The sequence below is a fragment of the Halichoerus grypus genome, chromosome 7, assembly GCF_964656455.1.
Source record: "Halichoerus grypus chromosome 7, mHalGry1.hap1.1, whole genome shotgun sequence".
Taxonomy (NCBI): domain Eukaryota; kingdom Metazoa; phylum Chordata; class Mammalia; order Carnivora; family Phocidae; genus Halichoerus; species Halichoerus grypus.
Window position 1 is genome coordinate 139,908,133 of NC_135718.1, and position 19,064 is coordinate 139,927,196.

The window sequence follows — 19,064 nt, forward strand, 5'->3', positions numbered from 1 at the left end:
GCTAGTTTTAGCAAATATAGTGAATTTATTAATTCACTGGATTAACTGGAAAGATAACAAAAAAATCTGGCCGTAGGCCTGACTGACCACCTTAGCCAGGACCCACAGGACCCTCGCTTCCCACCTCCATTCTCCCGAAAACTGAGCTCTGCTTTCCTTGGTGCTGGCTTCTTTTTCAGGCAGTCTCTCTTGAAGAATAATGAAAACTTTGCATTGTATTTAGGTTTCCAGATTGCCAGGAGCATGTTTATAAGAAACCACTGCAGCAGGGAGAGATGGTTGAAAGTGATTATCAAAACCACTGAGCATTTTTACAAGGCAGGGAACAATGGACCCACAGTGAGACAGAGAGGATGAAAAGAAAAATAATCTGTGGCCCCTTTCATGTTCTAAATGATTAACCACCAAAGCTTTTTGTGAACTGTCAAGAATTCTCATTTTATTCTTATTTTATGACAAGATTTCAAATATATTAAAGCTTACTCTAACAGCATAGATGTACATATTTAAAATAGAAAAATCTTTAGGGCACATTTGAATGTTCTCTAGATTTTCAGGATATTTAGACAGAAACAACATCAGCAACAAGCACCACTCACAGGAAGTGAATGTGGTTATCTAATTAAATGCCACTTACCTAAGAAATGTATAATCGCGTAAACAAATTTAGCACAGTAGAATGGTTGTCCTTCGTAGATGTATACATATGGAAGTGTTGACTTTACAAAGAGAAAGATAACCTTCCTCTGTAGAGAGGAAAAGGGCAAGAGTGAAGACTTCCAAGGAACTAAAAAGTCACTTGAGGTATGCATTTCAATACCTGGGTACGTGAGGAAAATGGAACATATTTCCAATGACTGCAGCAAACTAATACTGGAAGACGAGCAATGTAAGGACTGAGCAACACTGACAAAATCAGTCAAGATAAAAAAGAACACCTTTGGGTTACACTTGATGTGGGAAACAAAGACAAAAGAAAAAATTAAATTTCCTTACTTCCCACAGTCCTTGAAACAAGTGGAGTGACCTTCCTCTAGGACCTCAACTACCTCAACGTTAATACTTTGCTAAGGGCAAAGGGCAATCTTACCTTAACATTATCATAATCCCCCCCCCATGGCCCCCTCAGGAACCTCTAAGTCTCCTTTAACATACAAAAATTCCTTTGGAAACTTCCTTTGTCTCTACCCCCCAAAATACATGTTGGCAATCATCCCCCAAGCATATGACCCCCCAATATATACCTGAAGGGTTTCATTGATGGGGTTTTGGAATATAGGTGAGGTTCAGTGGGGTGGAGTCTAGAGCTGATGACCAAGAAAGAATTCTTGAGATGCCTTTGGTGCAAAATGGGGGTTTATAAAAGCACAGGACATGACCGGGGGCAGAAAGAGCTGCTGCCCCAGGGTTGTGAGGGGTGGCTAATTATATACTCTGGGGTTGGGGGAAGGTAAGGAAAAGGGAGATTTCAAAAGGATTTTCATATGTTAAAGAAGACTCATCTGATACTGGAGGCCTTGCCATTGTCAAGTTAAGGTTGTTTTTCCCTCTAGCAAGACATTAACATGAAGATAGTTGGGAGCTTCCTGGAGGAACATTACATTCTGCCCGCTTCAAGTATCCGTCAATGGGCTACAGCTTATAAGGACATTTAATTGTATCTACATTTCCTTCTGGCAGCGAGACCATTGATAGAAATGCTTTGTTCTTGTAGATTGCTAAGACATTTGTAAACCGAGGGAGACTCCTGTCTTGCAGGATTGTGATCTCTGTAAGTTTAACTATTCGTTTTTCCTTTCCTTAGCTTTAGGGCAGCCAGGAGTGCATGAGGAATGTCACAAATATCCCATCTGTGGGGAGGGGATTGTGGGGTGTCAGCTTCTGCTTTGTCCTCAGCTTGCCTTCTGTTCCCTCATCATCATGACTAAGATTTTATTAGACAGTAATAAATGACCTTTTCCTAACAATAGCTAGCCCCCTGGAAACCTTGCTTCCAAAATTCCTTAGAGACTTATGCCATCCCTAACTCTCTCCCAACTTGAAAGTATATAATCAGTCACTCCTCACAACCTCAGTGCAGCAATTTCTGCCCTCAAATCCTGTCCCCGTGCTTTAATAAAACCACCTTTTTGCACCAAAAGACTTCTCAAGAATTCTTTCTTGGCCAATGGATCTGAACCACAGCCATTTCCTACATCACACTTAGCAATTAACAATAATCACAGTTTAAACATCTTTTATAGAATACAACATTATCACAGCAAAAACAAAAATATATACAGTTAATGAATCAATATATTCACAAGCTCATTTTCCTGGCAAATTTGCCAAGCTGAAAACAAGAACTGAAAATGTCAATAGTAGGATTTCCCCAGAATCAAAGATTGGCAACGTTTCAAAAAGAGAAGTAAGAGTAAAATTATTTTTGAGAATTTATGTGATTATGGATTTAGGTTAGGAAATGCTTCTTTCCCAGACCTAATGCCTTCTTCCATATAGAGTTTCATTTGCAAAACATGCCTAGCTCAATTGCTCTTCTTGACACAGAAAGGAATAAATTAGTATGATTCTCTTCCTGCCCTTTTTCTTTTTCTTTGGGATGTGACTACATGCTTATTGAGATGCATGCTTTCTGCTTCGCTTTTCCATGCTGTTAGACTTACTAAAGCATGAATTCCCCCTTTGGGAAAGTGGAGCAAGTAAGGAGGGCAGATTCTGAAGTTTGTGAAAGTAGCAGTTTCAATTCAGGGAAGTGTTAAGATTTGGTGCACTAGAAATGGAAATTATAAGATGGACATTTGGGGAGCAAAATGAGAATAAAGGCATCTGGCAGAGTCTTGATCAAGAGGCTTTAAGTTTTGGAGACACTGTATTAACTCAGGTTACATGAGAAGTTTGCAGAGTCCTGTACTTCTGCAATTTGGTTTTATTTTTATGGTTCTGAGTTTAACAGCTGAGCCTGAGTTGAATATCTAGGCCACATGGAAGATAATGCTTTCCCAAGTTTAATAGTGCTTGTATATAACTAGCCCATCCTCAAGCTAATGAGTCTCAGAAAATACTTGCAGTTCTGTGTTAAGCCTGGGATTGTCTGAGTTAAGCATGATGCCAAGCTACAGGAAAAACACAGGCCTTACATCTAAAGCTGACATAATCTGACCTTGATCTTCATAAGGCAAATATGATATTGTGAATTATATAACAAATATGGATTTGGCTTCTTTCTCCTTTTCAGGCACAGAGTTCCCCAAACCCTTGGAATTTCCTAAATAATGAGAGTGATAAGCTTGTCCTTGTTATGTTAATGAGGTGACTTAAGCCAGTGTAATGAAGCCTCCATAAAAACCCAAAGTAATATGCATAGGTTTCCTTTATTTTTTCCTGGTTTTGTACTCATTTCTTTTTAGACCTAAATATTATCCCACTGTCTGGATGTGCCACAGTTTATTTATTCATTCACCTACTGAAGGACATCTTGATTCTTTCCAAGTTTTGGCAATTATGAATAAAGCTACTACAAACACCAAATGCTGGGGGTTTTTTTGCCATATATGTGTATATTTAATATAAACTGACCAGAAATATAAAGAATCTAGAAGAGCCAATTTTGAAAAAGAACAAAGTTGAAGACAAACTACCTGATTTCACCATTTACTTGAAAGGTGTAGTAATCAAGACAATACAGTATTGGCATAAATGTACATATAGATTAACAAAGCCAAAAAGAGAGTCCAAACAGAATCTACATATAAGATGGATTTTCAACAAAAGTGCCAAGCTAATTCAAAAGGAAAATATAGTTTTTCAAGAAATTGTTTTAGTGATGGGATTTTGGAATATAGGTGAGGTTCAGTGGGGTGGAGTCTAGAACTGATGACCAAGAAAGAATTCTTGAGATGTCTCTGGTGCAAAATGGGGGTTTATTAAAGCATGGGTACAGGACCCATGGGCAGAAAGAGCTGCTGCCCCAGGGTTGTGAGGGGTGGCTGATTATATACTATGGGATTGGGGGAGGTAAGGAAAAAGGGAGGTTTCCAGACAGTACTTTCATATGTTAAAGAAGACTCACAGGATACTGAAGCCCTTGTCATTGTCAAGTTAAGGTTGTTTTTCCCTCTAGTAAGGCATTAACATTAAGATAATTGGGAACTTCCTCGAGGAACATTACACTCTTCAAGTATCTGTGGATGGGTTGTATTTACATTCCCTTCTGGAAGCTAGGTTATTGATAGAAATGCTTTGTTCTTGTAGATTGCTAAGACTTTTGTAAACTGAGGGAGACTCAAGCCTCAAAGAATTGTAATCTCTACAAGTTAACTATTTGTTTTTCCTTTAGGGCAGCCAGGAGTGCCTGAGGAATGTCACATATATCCCATGGGGGGAGTGTCACCTTCTGCTTTGTCCTCAGCTTGCCTTCTGTTCCCCCATCACTAGAACAACTGGAAATCCACATGGCAGAGAAAGGAAAGAATATACTCGAACCCTTACCTCACACCAAACACACTCACATATAACTTACAATGGATCATAGACCTAAATTTAAGTTCAAAACTATGAAACTTCTAGAAAAAACATAGGAGATAACTCTTGCAACATTAGGATAGAAAAGGCTTCCTTGGCTATAACACAACAAGCATAACCCCTAAAAGAAAATATAACATAAAACAGACTTCATAAAAATTTAAATTTCTTGCTTTTGCTTTTCAAAAGACATCATTAAACTAAAAAAGATAGGCAATAGAAGAACAGAAAGTATTTGCAAAATACATTTTTGATAAAAGATTTGTATCCAGGGGCGCCTGGGTGGCTCAGTTGTTGGGCGTCTGCCTTCAGCTCAGGTCATGGTCCCACGGTCCTGGGATCCAGCCCCACATCGGGCTCCCTGCTCAGCGGGAGGCCTGCCTCTCCCTCTCCCACTCCCCCTGCTTGTGTTCCCTCTCTCGCTGTGTCTCTCTCTGTCAAATAAATAAATAAAATCTTTAAAAAAAAAAAATGTATTTTATTTCATTGTGCTGACAGAGGGAAAAAATATTGTTTTAAAATTTACTTTAAATTTGGTGCTATAAACTTTAAAATTGGTAGAGGGTATTATTTTTGGTTTATATTTTTTCCAGGGATTTTGATAATGGGAGAAGATTTATATCCAAATTTGAGAGGTGTTTATGTTCGCTTCTTATTATTGGTGAATTTTAATGCTACCATTTGATCTCTTTGCAGAAATTTGGTAGGCTATACTAAGCAATAAATTTGAACACAACTACTGATAGAAAAAGAATAAAAGGGGGGCGCCTGGGTGGCTCAGTTGTTAAGCGTCTGCCTTCGGCTCAGGTCATGATCCCAGCGTCCTGGGATCGAGCCCCGCATCGGGCTCCCCGCTCCGCGGGAAGCCTGCTTCTCCCTCTCCCACTCCCCGTGCTTGTGTTCCCTCTCTCGCTGTGTCTCTCTCTGCCAAATAAATAAATAAAATCTTTAAAAAAAAAAAAAAAAGAAAAAGAATAAGAGGTAAACTTCTGGGTGTGAGTACTGGACATCAATTATTGTACTGTTTTTATGCATTTCAGATTTATAGGGCAAAATTTAAACATGAACTAGTGATCACAGGAGAATTTACAAAGGAATAGTCATTGGCATTATGGAAGTGGCCAGGAATTTTTCAAGAGATAAATTAAGGGGGAAAAAATCTAAGAATGTTAAAGCAAAAATGGGGGTAAGGACAAGGGGAGAAACCGGTTGTTTTTGTTTTTACAGAAGTTTGAAGGGGAGTTTCAATTTAGGAAGGTATTAACAGATTACAACCTGGAAAGAAATACAAGAAATAAGGAGTGCCAGTATCTCACTTAATAACTAGGGGACCATTTTCTAAAAGAAAAAGTGGGAGTTACAGGCAGGGAACAAGATGAGGAGGTTGGAGGATGGAAAATTACCAAGAAGACACATTAGGGGAAAGAGGAATTGTGGTTAAGTGACCTAACGGGATTATTGCTAGTGGCAAGTCAGGGTGATCAGACATCACCTGGGGGTGATTTGAGGTGATCAGTTATCAGATGTTGAGATAATCAGTTATCATCAAGGGTGGGGATTTTTTTTTTATTATTATTAACATATAATGTATTATTTGTTTCAGGGAAAGGTGGGGATTCTGACTTAAACTAACTAAGCTGGATTCTTGCTAAAACTAGATTCTATAAGGAAGAACCCAGGAACCCAAGGTCAGGCCTTGTCATAAAGAAAGCTCAGAAGAACTTGACCAAAGTTTGGTCAAGAGACTCTTCATCATTACACAAGCCAAATGTGGCCTAGTACAAAACTGAATGTCTCAGACTTAGCAGCCTCTGACCTCACATATTCAATATTTAACATGAACACTCAAAGTTCTACCACCTCTCGATTTGTACCAGTTCATACAGAATTTTCTTTGCATTATGGATCTTTCTCCCCAAATATTTCCCCTTAACAAGCCTCTCTCCAGGAAAGGAGGAGGGGCAGAGGGAAAGGAAGAGAGAATCTTAAGCTGACTGAGCACTCAGCACAGAGCTCAGTGCAGGGCTCCATCTCAGGACCCTGAGATTACAACCTGAGCTGAAACCAAGAGTTGGACACTTAACCAACAGCACCACCCAGGCTTCCCTTAAATTGCAACTTTAAATTAATCTGTCTTTATCTTCAGGGACAACATAATGAAAGTAATTTTGCAAAAAGTGACCTTGGAAGCATTGGTGTCTATTAATATTTTCCAGTGAGGAATAAGTGAGTCTTTTGAGAAGTGATTACATAAAATGAACAAACCATTTGTCTGGGCAGAAGGGTCCCTGAAAAGTAAAGTGATGCTAATGGAGACAGTGAAATGGCCAAGTCCCACTGTTACACACAGGCGGGTGCAGTTTCTGTCTCAGTGTCCAGTTTGACTGTGGAGATAGATAGTCTTGGTTCTCCAGTTGTGAGCTGCTTCACTAAGCTACGCAGACTAAATAACTGCTGTTGACTAGATAGAGTTCTTGTGTCCATTTTAGCTTCAGAAGCTGTGTTGCCTGGAGGCTTTGTTGGAGCTTCTCCTTTGTGACGGGTTCAAAATCTTGCGCTGATAGCGACAAGGCTGGCACGCAGGAGGCCCTGGTGACCCAAGCCAGCAGGAACAACCTGAGGAAAAATATTATCTCAGGAGGGCATGGGGCTAAGTCACATATGAAGTCTGACAGACTTAAATCTTAGAGAAGACTTAAATCTTTTCTAGAAACCCATTTAGTACATTTGTGGTTTAGGTAATTATTTAACCTCACTGGGTTTCTGTTTCTACTCTAAATAAGACAACAAACCTAAGATATTAGCACATAATAGAACCCAGCAGATATTTTTCTCTTTTTCCTGTAAATCTATCTACTAATGAGAAAATTACCTAAAACATGGTATTATAATTTATTTAGTAGCAATTATATATTAAAATGAGATGTAGAGTTCTACTGAGTAATCAAGTATTATTTCCACCATAAACACAATTGTATGCCTACTAAAAAAATAGACATTGAGTTTTATGAAAATAATTTGCAATAAATGGGAAATTGTTGCTCAATGAGTATAGAGTTTCAGTTATATGAAACAAAGAAGTCCTACAGTTCTGCTTTACAACATAGTATCCATGTTAATGATGTGGTATTGTGCACTTTAAACTCTGCTAATATTGTAGGTTTCATGTTAAATGTTCTTACCACAAAAACAAAACGAAACAACAGTTAACAACAAAACCACAAGAGAACACAAGGAAATTTTTGGAAGTGATGGATATGTTTAGTACTTTGATTGTGGTAATGGTATCACAGATGTGTGCATCTGTCCAAACTAATCAAAAAGTATACATTAAACATGTCCAATTATTTGTATGTTAATTATAACTCGATAAACCTTAAAAAATATTCACATTGAATTTCTAATTTTCCATTAAAATTAATTATTTAAATTTACAGCTATCTCAAAAGTATTATATTTTAACTTCATATAACCTAGCTCCTGTTGGATATTTACTTAACAGACAGACTTAATGACATTTAAGTTAATTTCACTTGTTTAAAATTTTAACTAAAAAAAACTTTCTTGTTATTTTTAATCCAGATATATTTGGTGTGAAGATGTAATTGCAATTTTAAATTAACTTGTCTTGTACCTTCAGGGACAACATAATGAAAGTAATTTTGCAGAAAACTGACCTTTTCTCTGTAGTCTTCAACAAGATGTGTCCCACCAAAAATGAATCAATACTCTGGAATCTATTTTAGGGGGGAAAAAGATATATATTATATTCATAACAATTTTGTAGCATTTCTCTTAAGCCTATCTAATCTTAATTCAAAGATGTTTAGCTTATTTTTTAAATTATAATAAATTAAGCACCAAAAATTTTAGCGATACGTTTTCCTAAGCCGAGTGTTAATCTTTTAGCCAAGTCTTGAAGGCAAGCGTAATCCTGTGACCCTTATTAATAGTGTAAAATGTTATGTTGCTTTAGAAGGTATTTTTGGACCACCTCCTTTGATTCTACATTTCTTTTCTCCTCAGCTCAATATTCTGGATTATTAGAACTTAGTAGGATGATGGTGTTAGAAGTAAAGATCTGGTGTTTGGGTGGTGAGAAGAAAAGATACCTGAACAGGACACATATTCTCTTTCTCTTCCATCAGGGAGATTTTGTCTGCTTATCCCTCTTCTAATTTGTGATTAATCATCCTATGGGATATTTCAGTACACACTTTGTTCTAAATAGCAGAAAGTTTCATTGGGTCACTAATATTATGCTCAGCTTTTTTGTATTTTTTTATCACCTTCTAAGCATATACTATAGTCCCAGGCCCATAACTGCCACCTATTAGATTTGGAGACATTATCTTTGCTCAGATAGAGGTGTCTCAGCCTTCATGAGTAGCTGAATCATGCCAAATGATATCAGCACTAATATGAGCACTGGGCCTCCGACTGCCTGGTTGTGTTTGGTGGGAAAAGCTTTTGCATCACTGTTTTTTTACTTCGGTTCCTGCCCTGAACACCAGTGAGGTCACCGTGTGGCCTCAGTTTTCTTTTTATTCCACAGCTGATGTCCCGACATGCTCCAGTAAACACTTACGTACAAGTGCCCAACACAGTTCGTTAAGTGAAACTGAAAACTGTCTGCATTATGACAGTTTTCCCAATTTATTTTTACCATTTAAAATCTTTCCTATAGTGAAAAATAAGCTCTGTTAAGTGAATCATCTAACCTAGATGATGTCCATCCAGAGTTTTGAAAGAATTTCAGAAAACTTATAAATGTAGACACGATGCTTACCCAACTTTGGGACTCCAGAGGATAAACACATTTCACTTCACTGAAAATTTGATATGAACTTTGATCTGGTTTAAGACCATGTAACATTTCAGCAAATATAACCTTCCTTGAGAGACAATATGGAGTCTGTGGGATAAAGTAGTACCTGCAGAATAAACAGTACTAGAATATGACAAAAGTATGTAAGGAATAAAAAGAAAATGCATGATTTTATTTAGAGACTTAAAAAGTATTTTCACAAAATTTTATATAAAATGCATTTACTTATTAGAATTTTTTTTCAAATAAACACTAGAGAGAAATGCTTTAACAATTATTAACATTCTTGATCAATAAATTTTGTCAATCTTGTTCAAATAAACTTCGTTAACAGGTTTACTATAGGGTTTAGGAGCATGGGCCTAAAGCCAGAATCCTGAGGCCCAAATCCAAGTTTTATCACTCAGTAGCTGGGCAAGCTTTTCTTATTTTTTACACCTCAATCTCACCTATGAAATGGGGATAATAATAGTAATATCTGAAAAGACTGTTATGAAAGCTGAGTTAATATATAGAAATTGCTTGGAATAGCTTGTGGGCCATAAAAAGTACCATGTAAGTGTGAGCTATGAATATTATGACTAGAATTGGTAGTAAAATATCATTATTTTTAAAACAACAGTGCCTTAAAATGAGAAAAGCAAGAATAAAAATATAGGAACGTTTTCCTGGTTGAATAAAAACCAATAACAATTTTTAAAAAAGAGAAAAAAAATTAAAAAGCTAGAGTAATGTAAAGGACAGTTTTTTTAAAAAGATTTCTCTGCCTTTAGCCATCAGTTAAGATATTAAGCACAATTCACAATTCTTCAATGCTACATTTGAGTGACCTTATTAACAAGGGCAAAAAAAAAAAAAAAAAAGCCACTCACAAGACAGTACAATATGTTTTGCATTTGCCAACAGAAGCACCATGTCAAGAATCTAAATAAGGAAGCAGAGGATTTTGGAAACAAGCTGGCTTCTATGCATCACCTAAAGTGCTGCAGCATAATAACAGTGAGAAATGCTCAATTACATGGCATTGCATCAATGCAGCATGTCGGTAAAATTAAAAGCATGTATCATTTTCCAGATAAAACACACACATTCTGGGAAAAGCGAAGGAGAAAATGAAGTTAACATTTTAGCAAAAGATTGTAAGCTGGGCTTTCTGTATTCAGCGTACATCGCTGCTCACAATAGAAATTGTCATTAAGTTTCTTTAGCACAGTCCTTTACCTGATGTAACACCTGATGTAACACCTGATATAACACCTGATGTAACTCCTATCTTGTTGCTCAATATGTACTAATTATAGATGACAGCCATTTAACACATTGAACAGTCTTGTTAACACAACATTTAGTTCGTGGAAAGATCTGAAACATTTTCCCCAAAACCTTGTGTGTGTGTGTTTGTGTGTATGTGTGTGTGTGTCTGAGAGAGTGAGAGAGAGAAAGAGAGAGGATTTAATAGCTCATGATACTTTTAAATTAATTTTGTTTCTCATAGTAGAGCTTTCCCTGCTTTGGTAATGACATTTTACGACAGACTTATCTGATAGGAAATCAGACACAAATTCTTGACATGCATCGATTTTTATCATTTGCATAATTACTAGTACACCAAATATTTGAACTGTATTTGAAATCTAAAATGCTGGCATTTTAAATTTATCTGCAAGTCATTTCAGAACTTTTCAAAAGAGGACAGACTTTTATAATTATCTAGAGAAAGCATATGCTAAAAGTTTAACATTCATTTCTGCAAAAAGGATATCCCTACCTAGACAGGTCCATGGTTACAGGCTTAAATTTGATGATATCTCTTGCATAAAAATGGATGTTTTCCATTCAATGAAATGAATGTCAGACAAAATTCACCCCTTTCTTCTGTTTTGTCTTTGAAATAAAATGAAACAATTTAAGTGACTTAGGTGGATTAATGTTATATAGGCAAGAAAAGGAATTCTAGGCATTTAAAAATGCCCATCTGTATGGCTGCAGAATGAACCACCTGTGGGCCATTGTCTCCGACCCAGGTAGAACTGACAGTGGTAGCCAAGAGGGTTTCGGGATGTTTCTAGAAACAACCTTAGGCATTGAGAAATATCTACACTCTCACCCTGTGTTGCTTTGGGTGGTGGGTACTGGACACTGGTACCATCAGTTTTGTTTTTCTAAACTGTTTCTTCCTAAGGGAACAGTAGAGGGCATTTCAGAAAGAGAAAAGAAGGAAGAAGAATAAATGAAAAGTTGTAAGTGCATTTCCAAGTCCGTTTTTATCTGACTGTCTCATCTGGAGGAATAAGGTCAAGTATTAACCGAGAAGTCTCAGGGTAAAGTTCTTCCCAGCAATCTCAGATCATGGGTGGAGCTGTTTATAACTACTGGGAAAATCTAAAGGATCAGTGAGTCTGTCACTGATGGTATGGTATTCTTCATTTAATGAAAAAACAAGGGTGTTATTAAAGAGAACATAACTACAACTGAAAAGAGGTGTTTTTCATCTCCCTAAGTTTTGAAGGATTGATGAAACATACACAAGCAGTTTTTTTATTTAGGAAGTCACAAGTTTTCTGTGACGTGGATAGATACAGCACTGTAAAACCTGATTAAACACAGCGCTTTTGATAATAAGAGACTTAGGAGTGGAAGCAGAAAGGCAGTAAGTTTTAAAACCGAGTATTCTTGTAGAAATTTTCTACTGCATCAGAAGGAATGACCACAATCTTGGTGAAATAAACAACCCAAATATATTGTGCAAATATATGTAGTTCTGCAGGTGGGAAGTCTGATACAGGTCTCATAAAGCTAACATCAAGGTGTCAGCCAGGCTGGTTACCCTCTGGAGGCTCTCAGTGAGATTCTGTTTCCTCACTTTTTTCAACTTGCAGGGGCCACCCACGTTTCTTGGTGAGCAGCCTGCTTCTCCAAACTGGCACCCCTACAGTTCTCTGAAACTTCTCCCATTTCCACATCCTTTACTTTGACCAAAGCTAGGAAAGGTGCTCTGCTTCTCAGGGGTTGCATGAGTAGACTGGACCTACTTGGAGAATCCAGGATCAGCTCCCCAACTAAAGGTCCTCATTCTTAATCGCATGGGCAAAGTCCCTTTTGCCAAGTAAGGAAATATTTTTCACAAGTGTGGACATTTAGGGGATTATTTTGCCTACCACACTCTGTTTCAAAGAAGTTAGCATGTATTTTCCAGTGCATTTAAATGCTCTTCCAAAGAATTAAAGAATGCTTTCTCAGTTGATGTCTGTCACGTGCATATATATATACAGGTTTGATCACAATTAAAAATAAACATAACAATAAAATATAGGTTATTTTACATTACAAGTTAATAACTAAACACATTTTGAATTTGGAATATGACTAGTTTTATCAAATCAATGGTGGATGATCATTTAATTTCTAATAAAATAATAAGCCAGGTTTTCTAGGGAAATTACTAAATGGGGAACCAAATTCAATGACAATTGCCCTTTGTTCTATCTGCTTTAGTGTGAAATTCTTTTATGAAATAAAGCCAGGGCATAAAACTGATATAATTGACAGATGGCAAAAAAATAACAAAAGGACAGCCTGATACAGCTCCAAGCATTTTCAATAAACAAGATACTTACATATGGTTGATTCCTAGCAAAAGTTCTCTAAAGCCAAGGGAGCAGATTCTTGCCAGAACTATTGTTCTCATACAATGTCTTTGGGGCACAGTATACCATTTCAGTGGACCATCACTCTTGAGTCCTAGGAAGTATGGAAGAGTGCTCTCTTAAACAGCACCAGATCATTGTGTGGAGTTAGTTTTCATATTTATTCTGTATTTACATAAACTCTGAGTAGGAAGCTAGGATTTAACTCATTTCATTGATGCTCCAACTGGGTCCTCCAATATCTGATTTAGGATCACATACATAATGTTAATCCACTCTAACATTACCTTCAAATTAATAAATTTCGAGTTGTTAGGAAATTCCATATTTGAAATGTTCAGGCTGTTTATTATTACTTCAAATTGTAATAGTTAATAAATAACATAAGTGAAATCTTGAGCCAGAGAAAAATTCCAACTGACGGATATTACATTTCTTGAGCAAGGACAGTTTAGCTTTTGGAAACTGGATAAAATAAAAAAACTACTCTAGTCCTCAAAATGGTTACTGTGTAAATCAAATTAGGGATTGACAGTGCAGAAACTTCCTGTAGTTCAACATTCTTCCCAAACCATCTAATCAATAGAAGCCTGATCAACAGGAATACAATGTAGTTGTCGCCTTGGTCTTTTAAAATGTGGTCAGACAGCACACTGATGTGAGGGAAATGCTAACAATTGGAAGCAATCGAAGAAAAACAGGTAGCATTTCAAGAGCAATAGTAGAAACGTCTGAGTCTTATCTTCAGAACTGTGTTCGGCAGAAACTACTAGTTTTAAGGAAATACATCTTTTGAGCTAAAGTTGTTGACAGTTCATATTATTTCATTCATTTCATCCCTTAAAATTAAGTAGTCAGAATTCTTACAACTGTTCATCCTATAATTGCAAATCAATTGGAGATTTGGGGGTAAGGGTTTTCAAGAATGGAGTCCTGGGACTTCAAGTAATTTATTTCTTTGTCACAGAAATCTGCATTACATTCCTGATGGCTATTACTTAAACCACCACACCAAGGGAATTTCCTAGATCTTAAACTGCTATTTTATTCAAAAAGTATTGATCCCAAGAACAAATGATATTATATTGTTTTCCATGTTCAAATTAGCCTTGCATAAGCCATAAAAAAAAACTCAACAGTGGAAAACCAAACCTAAAATTTAAAAATAATACATGTGAGTATGATCATATCTATTTATATGCTCATTTATATCACATAAATTGTTGGATATTTCTAAGAATGAATCTGCCAAAACAGACCTTCCTTATCAGAATGGGTCCTAAAGAGAGTTTGATAAAGTCACTATATTTCTCTCTGTATCCTTCTCAGTCTGGTTTTCAGAACGATCCCCAATTCCATGTCTGACTTCAAAATATATTTTGACTAGATAAAACTAGTCATATTCCAAATTCAAGAAACATCTACATAGACATAAGTGTATATACAGTTGACTCTCGAACAACACAAGTTTAAACTGCACAGGTCTACTTATACACAGATTTTTTTAAATAAATATATTGGAAAATTTTTTGGACATTTGCAACAATTTGGAAAAACTGTCAGAGGAAACACACAGCCTAGAAATACTGAAAAAATTAAGAAAAAATTAGGTATTATTGTAAGAATATATACTAGATATAACATAGAAAACATGTGTTAATTGACTGTTTATGTTAACAGTAAGGCCTCCAGTCAACAGTAGACAACTGGTAGTTTGGTTATCCTGATGTTTTAAATGATTACTTTCTTTTCATTATACTTTTAGAAACATAATTTGAAATAACTTTCTCTTCAGAATCATACCTTAAACTTCCACTCTTCTAAAATGTGATTTAAAAAAAAAAAAAGAATTGCTTTTGTTAGTATCTTATGTGTACGGAGTAAAAGTAAGTATTCTGTTTATCTAAAAATAATCCATTGTTTTAAAAAATTTATTTTCCCATGTATTTTTTGAAGATGCTTGACCATATACCAATACCATTTTATTTCTATTTTCCTCCTCTGGAATCTTAGTTATATGTGAAGAAACATAAATGTTGTGGTGATGACGTGCCATGTGTTAAATTAACATACATACACTGAAAAGCAGTAATGCTTATGTTTATAGCCCATTTTAAATTGAATGCTTCATTAAAAGCACATGTCTAAAAACGCCAGACTAGACAGCCAAAATAATGGCCAAAGGATTTGAGCTCCAAAAAAGAATATGAGGTTTAAATGATCTATCATACAACACATTACCTAGTCATCTGCCTCTATTTCAATTGTTTCCATAAGTCAAGTAAGAGTCAATCATCAAAAAAAAAAAAAAAACTTTTAGAAATTTAAAAAATACTTTGGTTTTGTTGGTTGATCCATTTCCCCACTCTGGCAATCTTGTGATTAATAACCATCCATTTTCAGATTTCTTACATATTAATCAAATAATATTAAGAAAAGTTTATATTTACAACACTTACAAATTTAAAGAGTTACATAAAAAGTATGTTCATAACTACAATCCCAGCTCCTCATTCAATAAATTAAAGAAGGAATGGGTTGAATTTAAAAAGAAAACTAATTAATGAAAGCATAAAAGACTTCTACACTTCAATGTAATCCCCTGTGTTCTTCAGAATCAATGCTACTGAAATATAAGAATTACATGTGTAAGATTTGGTTATTTGTGTATACTTCCTGTGTACTAACAGCCAAACTAGGCATTAAACTTCCGTTTTATCTTCCTCTTAAGGGAAACACTTTTTCTCTGTAAAACTAGCTTATGTTTTAATGATAACGTAATGATACTCAGTTAAACTCTCCCTGGTGCCTAAAGACCCATGGAGGTCAATGCATTACTTCAGTCTTCACATGTTACAGTAGATGTAAACAACTGAATTTGTGTGGCAAGGCATCTTAATCTTACTTCGTTCTCTAAAGCACATCTACAGCATTAACAGTGCAATTCTTTACTCTGAAAAATATCTTAATATATTAATTAACTAAACATCTAGATATGGTTATACACACAAATGGATAATGTCCCATTTATCAAACCTGATTTTTAAAAATCTTAGAAAATCTGTAACTTTTTAAGGCAACCGAATATAACTTTTTAAAAAGTTTAAAACTTTAAAAACTTTTTAAAGTTTTAAAAAGGTAATAAAATAAAAGGCTATTGATTTCCTATACCACTCAACTCCCACCAAATACCCTCATGGAAATAAATGATAAGAGTAGTGGGAATGGAGGGTTTACTATAATATGATAGTTTATTGACTCATGGGGGCTGTATGATACTACGATAACCATCTTTACAACGAATGAGAATTCTCAAGTCACCAGACGGACCAGTGTATTGGAGAATACAGTGAAATTTAATGTATATCTTGTAAGTACTTGCATATTAAGGAACATGCAATAAATAATAAGGAAGGAGAAATGAATGTTAATATAATTGTTTGATTGCATATATGAAAATAATAAAAATCAATTTGAAATATTTTAACTCACGCCTGGGTTGCAATGAGATGTCAAAGAGGTTAGCTAGAGAACTGAAATAAACTGCCAATTAGGAAAGACAGGTAAACAGAATTTCTGCCCTCATAAGGCATGCCATCTTTGGGTAGACAAAAAAGCAATCAATGGAACTTAATAGGAGACAGAATGAAAATAACTGTGTACATTTCTTACATGTTTTCTAATATATCTTTCATAAAGTTAAAGATTTACAAAAGAAATTCCTTCCTTGCTCATCACAAAAATTATTTTATTACCAACCTCTTCAATATATAAAAAAGTTCACTAATTTTTAATACCACATAAAAAATAAAAATACATAATCCATTCTCATTTTTTCTTTGCCCACCAATATCAGACCTCAACTCAAATTTACGCTTTCAGCACAAACTTAAATAAACACAATGGTATCAGATATTGTGACCTAGAATAGATCTTGCTAATCAAGCCCACACAACTCCGTCAGAAGATACCTCAAGACATTTTCCTCGGAGGCCCTTGGAAGACTGTGCAAATGCTTGTGGAATAAAATATTGCGCACCGGAGGACACTGCCCAGATTCAATTTACAAAAATTGGATCAAACTAGGGAAAAATTTTTCACAAGAATTTAGGTTTTCTTAGTTAGCTTTTAAATGTTTGTTTACAAATCATTAGCCACTTAACAAAGAGGCTGAAGGAGTGTATGACTTAACACTGACGTATATTACCGTAAAAGCACAGTCAGATATGGATGTGAAACAGCTCTGATAAAGGCATCAAAAATGAGTTAGGACGCAAAACTTTAGTTCATGCAGAAGCTTTTGAGAAACAAACACAAAGGAAATTATGCTAATATTATGGGGGAATTATTAAATCTGATATTTGTTTCTTTAAAAATATCTCTCTTCTCTTAGTCATGAAATAAACTGCATTTTTTTTTTAAAGATTTTATTTATTTGACAGAGAGAGACACAGTGAGAGAGGGAACACAAGCAGGGGGAGTGGGAGAGGGAGAAGCAGGCTTCCCGCCGAGCGGGGAGCCCGACACGGGGCTCTATCCCAGGACCCTGGGATCATGACCTGAGCCGAAGGCAGACGCTTAACGACTGAGCCACCCAGGCGCCCCTGCATGTTTGTTTTAAGGGACTTTAAATGTGATACTTTAATTATCATCTACTAAGCAAGAAAAGTGCTAAAAATAATTATTGTAATTGTGTTAAGTAATTCAACTTTGTTTGTATTTGTTCTTGGTTTTCTCCTCTGAATTATTTCTTCTGTTAAATGGAGTATGGAATCACTATTGGCCTAATAAAGTCCCAAATGATTAAAGAATCCCACCACAAGGCAATTACTCAATACTTCGGATAATAACACATTTGCAACAGACTCCTATGGATCTCCTTCTCTTTCTTTGAGGAAATGTTTTAACTATGTTTCTTCCAAGAATTTATGAATCAGGATGATAATAAAATAAGCAAATAATATTCACAGTACAACTCTGACTTTATGAATCTTAAAAATATTTCTCTGTTGGCAACTCTGTATATCTGGGTCTTATTTCAGAAATCAGAATTTCTCTCTAAAAAAAGATGATGGAAGAAAGGAAAGAAAGAGTGAAAGAAGGAAGGACTAGAGGAAGAAAAGAAGAAAGGGAGGGAGCATGGAAGGGATACAAAAGATAAATCCAATAACCATTAGCCTTAGTAGTAGGAAAGTCTTATGCAAAAACATATTATTTAATCCTTAACCAAAAGAAAAAAGAAGCCACCACATTAGGAAAACTGTTCTATATGAAGTGAATTCCCAATTGTTATTTTGTAATCATTTTTACGGTAGTCATCAATTATACAATTATTGTGTTGTAATCCTACCAAGTGTTTGGATGAAATTTACCCTGCTGGCCATGTTCTTTATCTAAAAATGCTAATGAAAACCTCAAGTTGAGAATTTTAATATATTGATCTATCAGTCGGCAAATTGCAGCCCAGCAGAATAGCACAATGCTGCAAGTCAAATAATTCACAGTATTACAAAGCAATATTCATGTGGACACAACTACTCTAAACCTAAAGTGTCAGTTTATGGTTTCATTCATTCCATAAATATTTATTGAGCACACTTGTGTGGCAGGGATTGCACTGGGAACTGGAGACACTGTGGTAAACAAGGCATAGATTTTGCAGGTTGTATATTCAAGGAAATACTTTGCTTTCTGAACTAAGGGTGATTCTTTAATGACACAAATAAATACTGTTCAGGTTAAAAACCAAACTCTTTCTAGTAGTTTCCATAGCATTTTGTTCTTTTTAATTAAGACTTACAATCATTAATATCTTTGCCTAATATCTCTTTCCCCATGAATACCAATGTCTCATTTGGAGTGTAAAGGAAGGAGTTAAAATGAAAATTTCCTAACATCCTACTCAGAACTATTAAAATACAGTATATGATATATATTTTGTAAGGAAGAAAGAGAAATGGCATTACCTAATTTAATCCTTCCTCTGAATGCTCATAAAATCGAACCCTTTTTTTTTTTTGGACTTAGCACTTCCGGTGTAATAAAATCTGTACCTACACCTTCCCTAC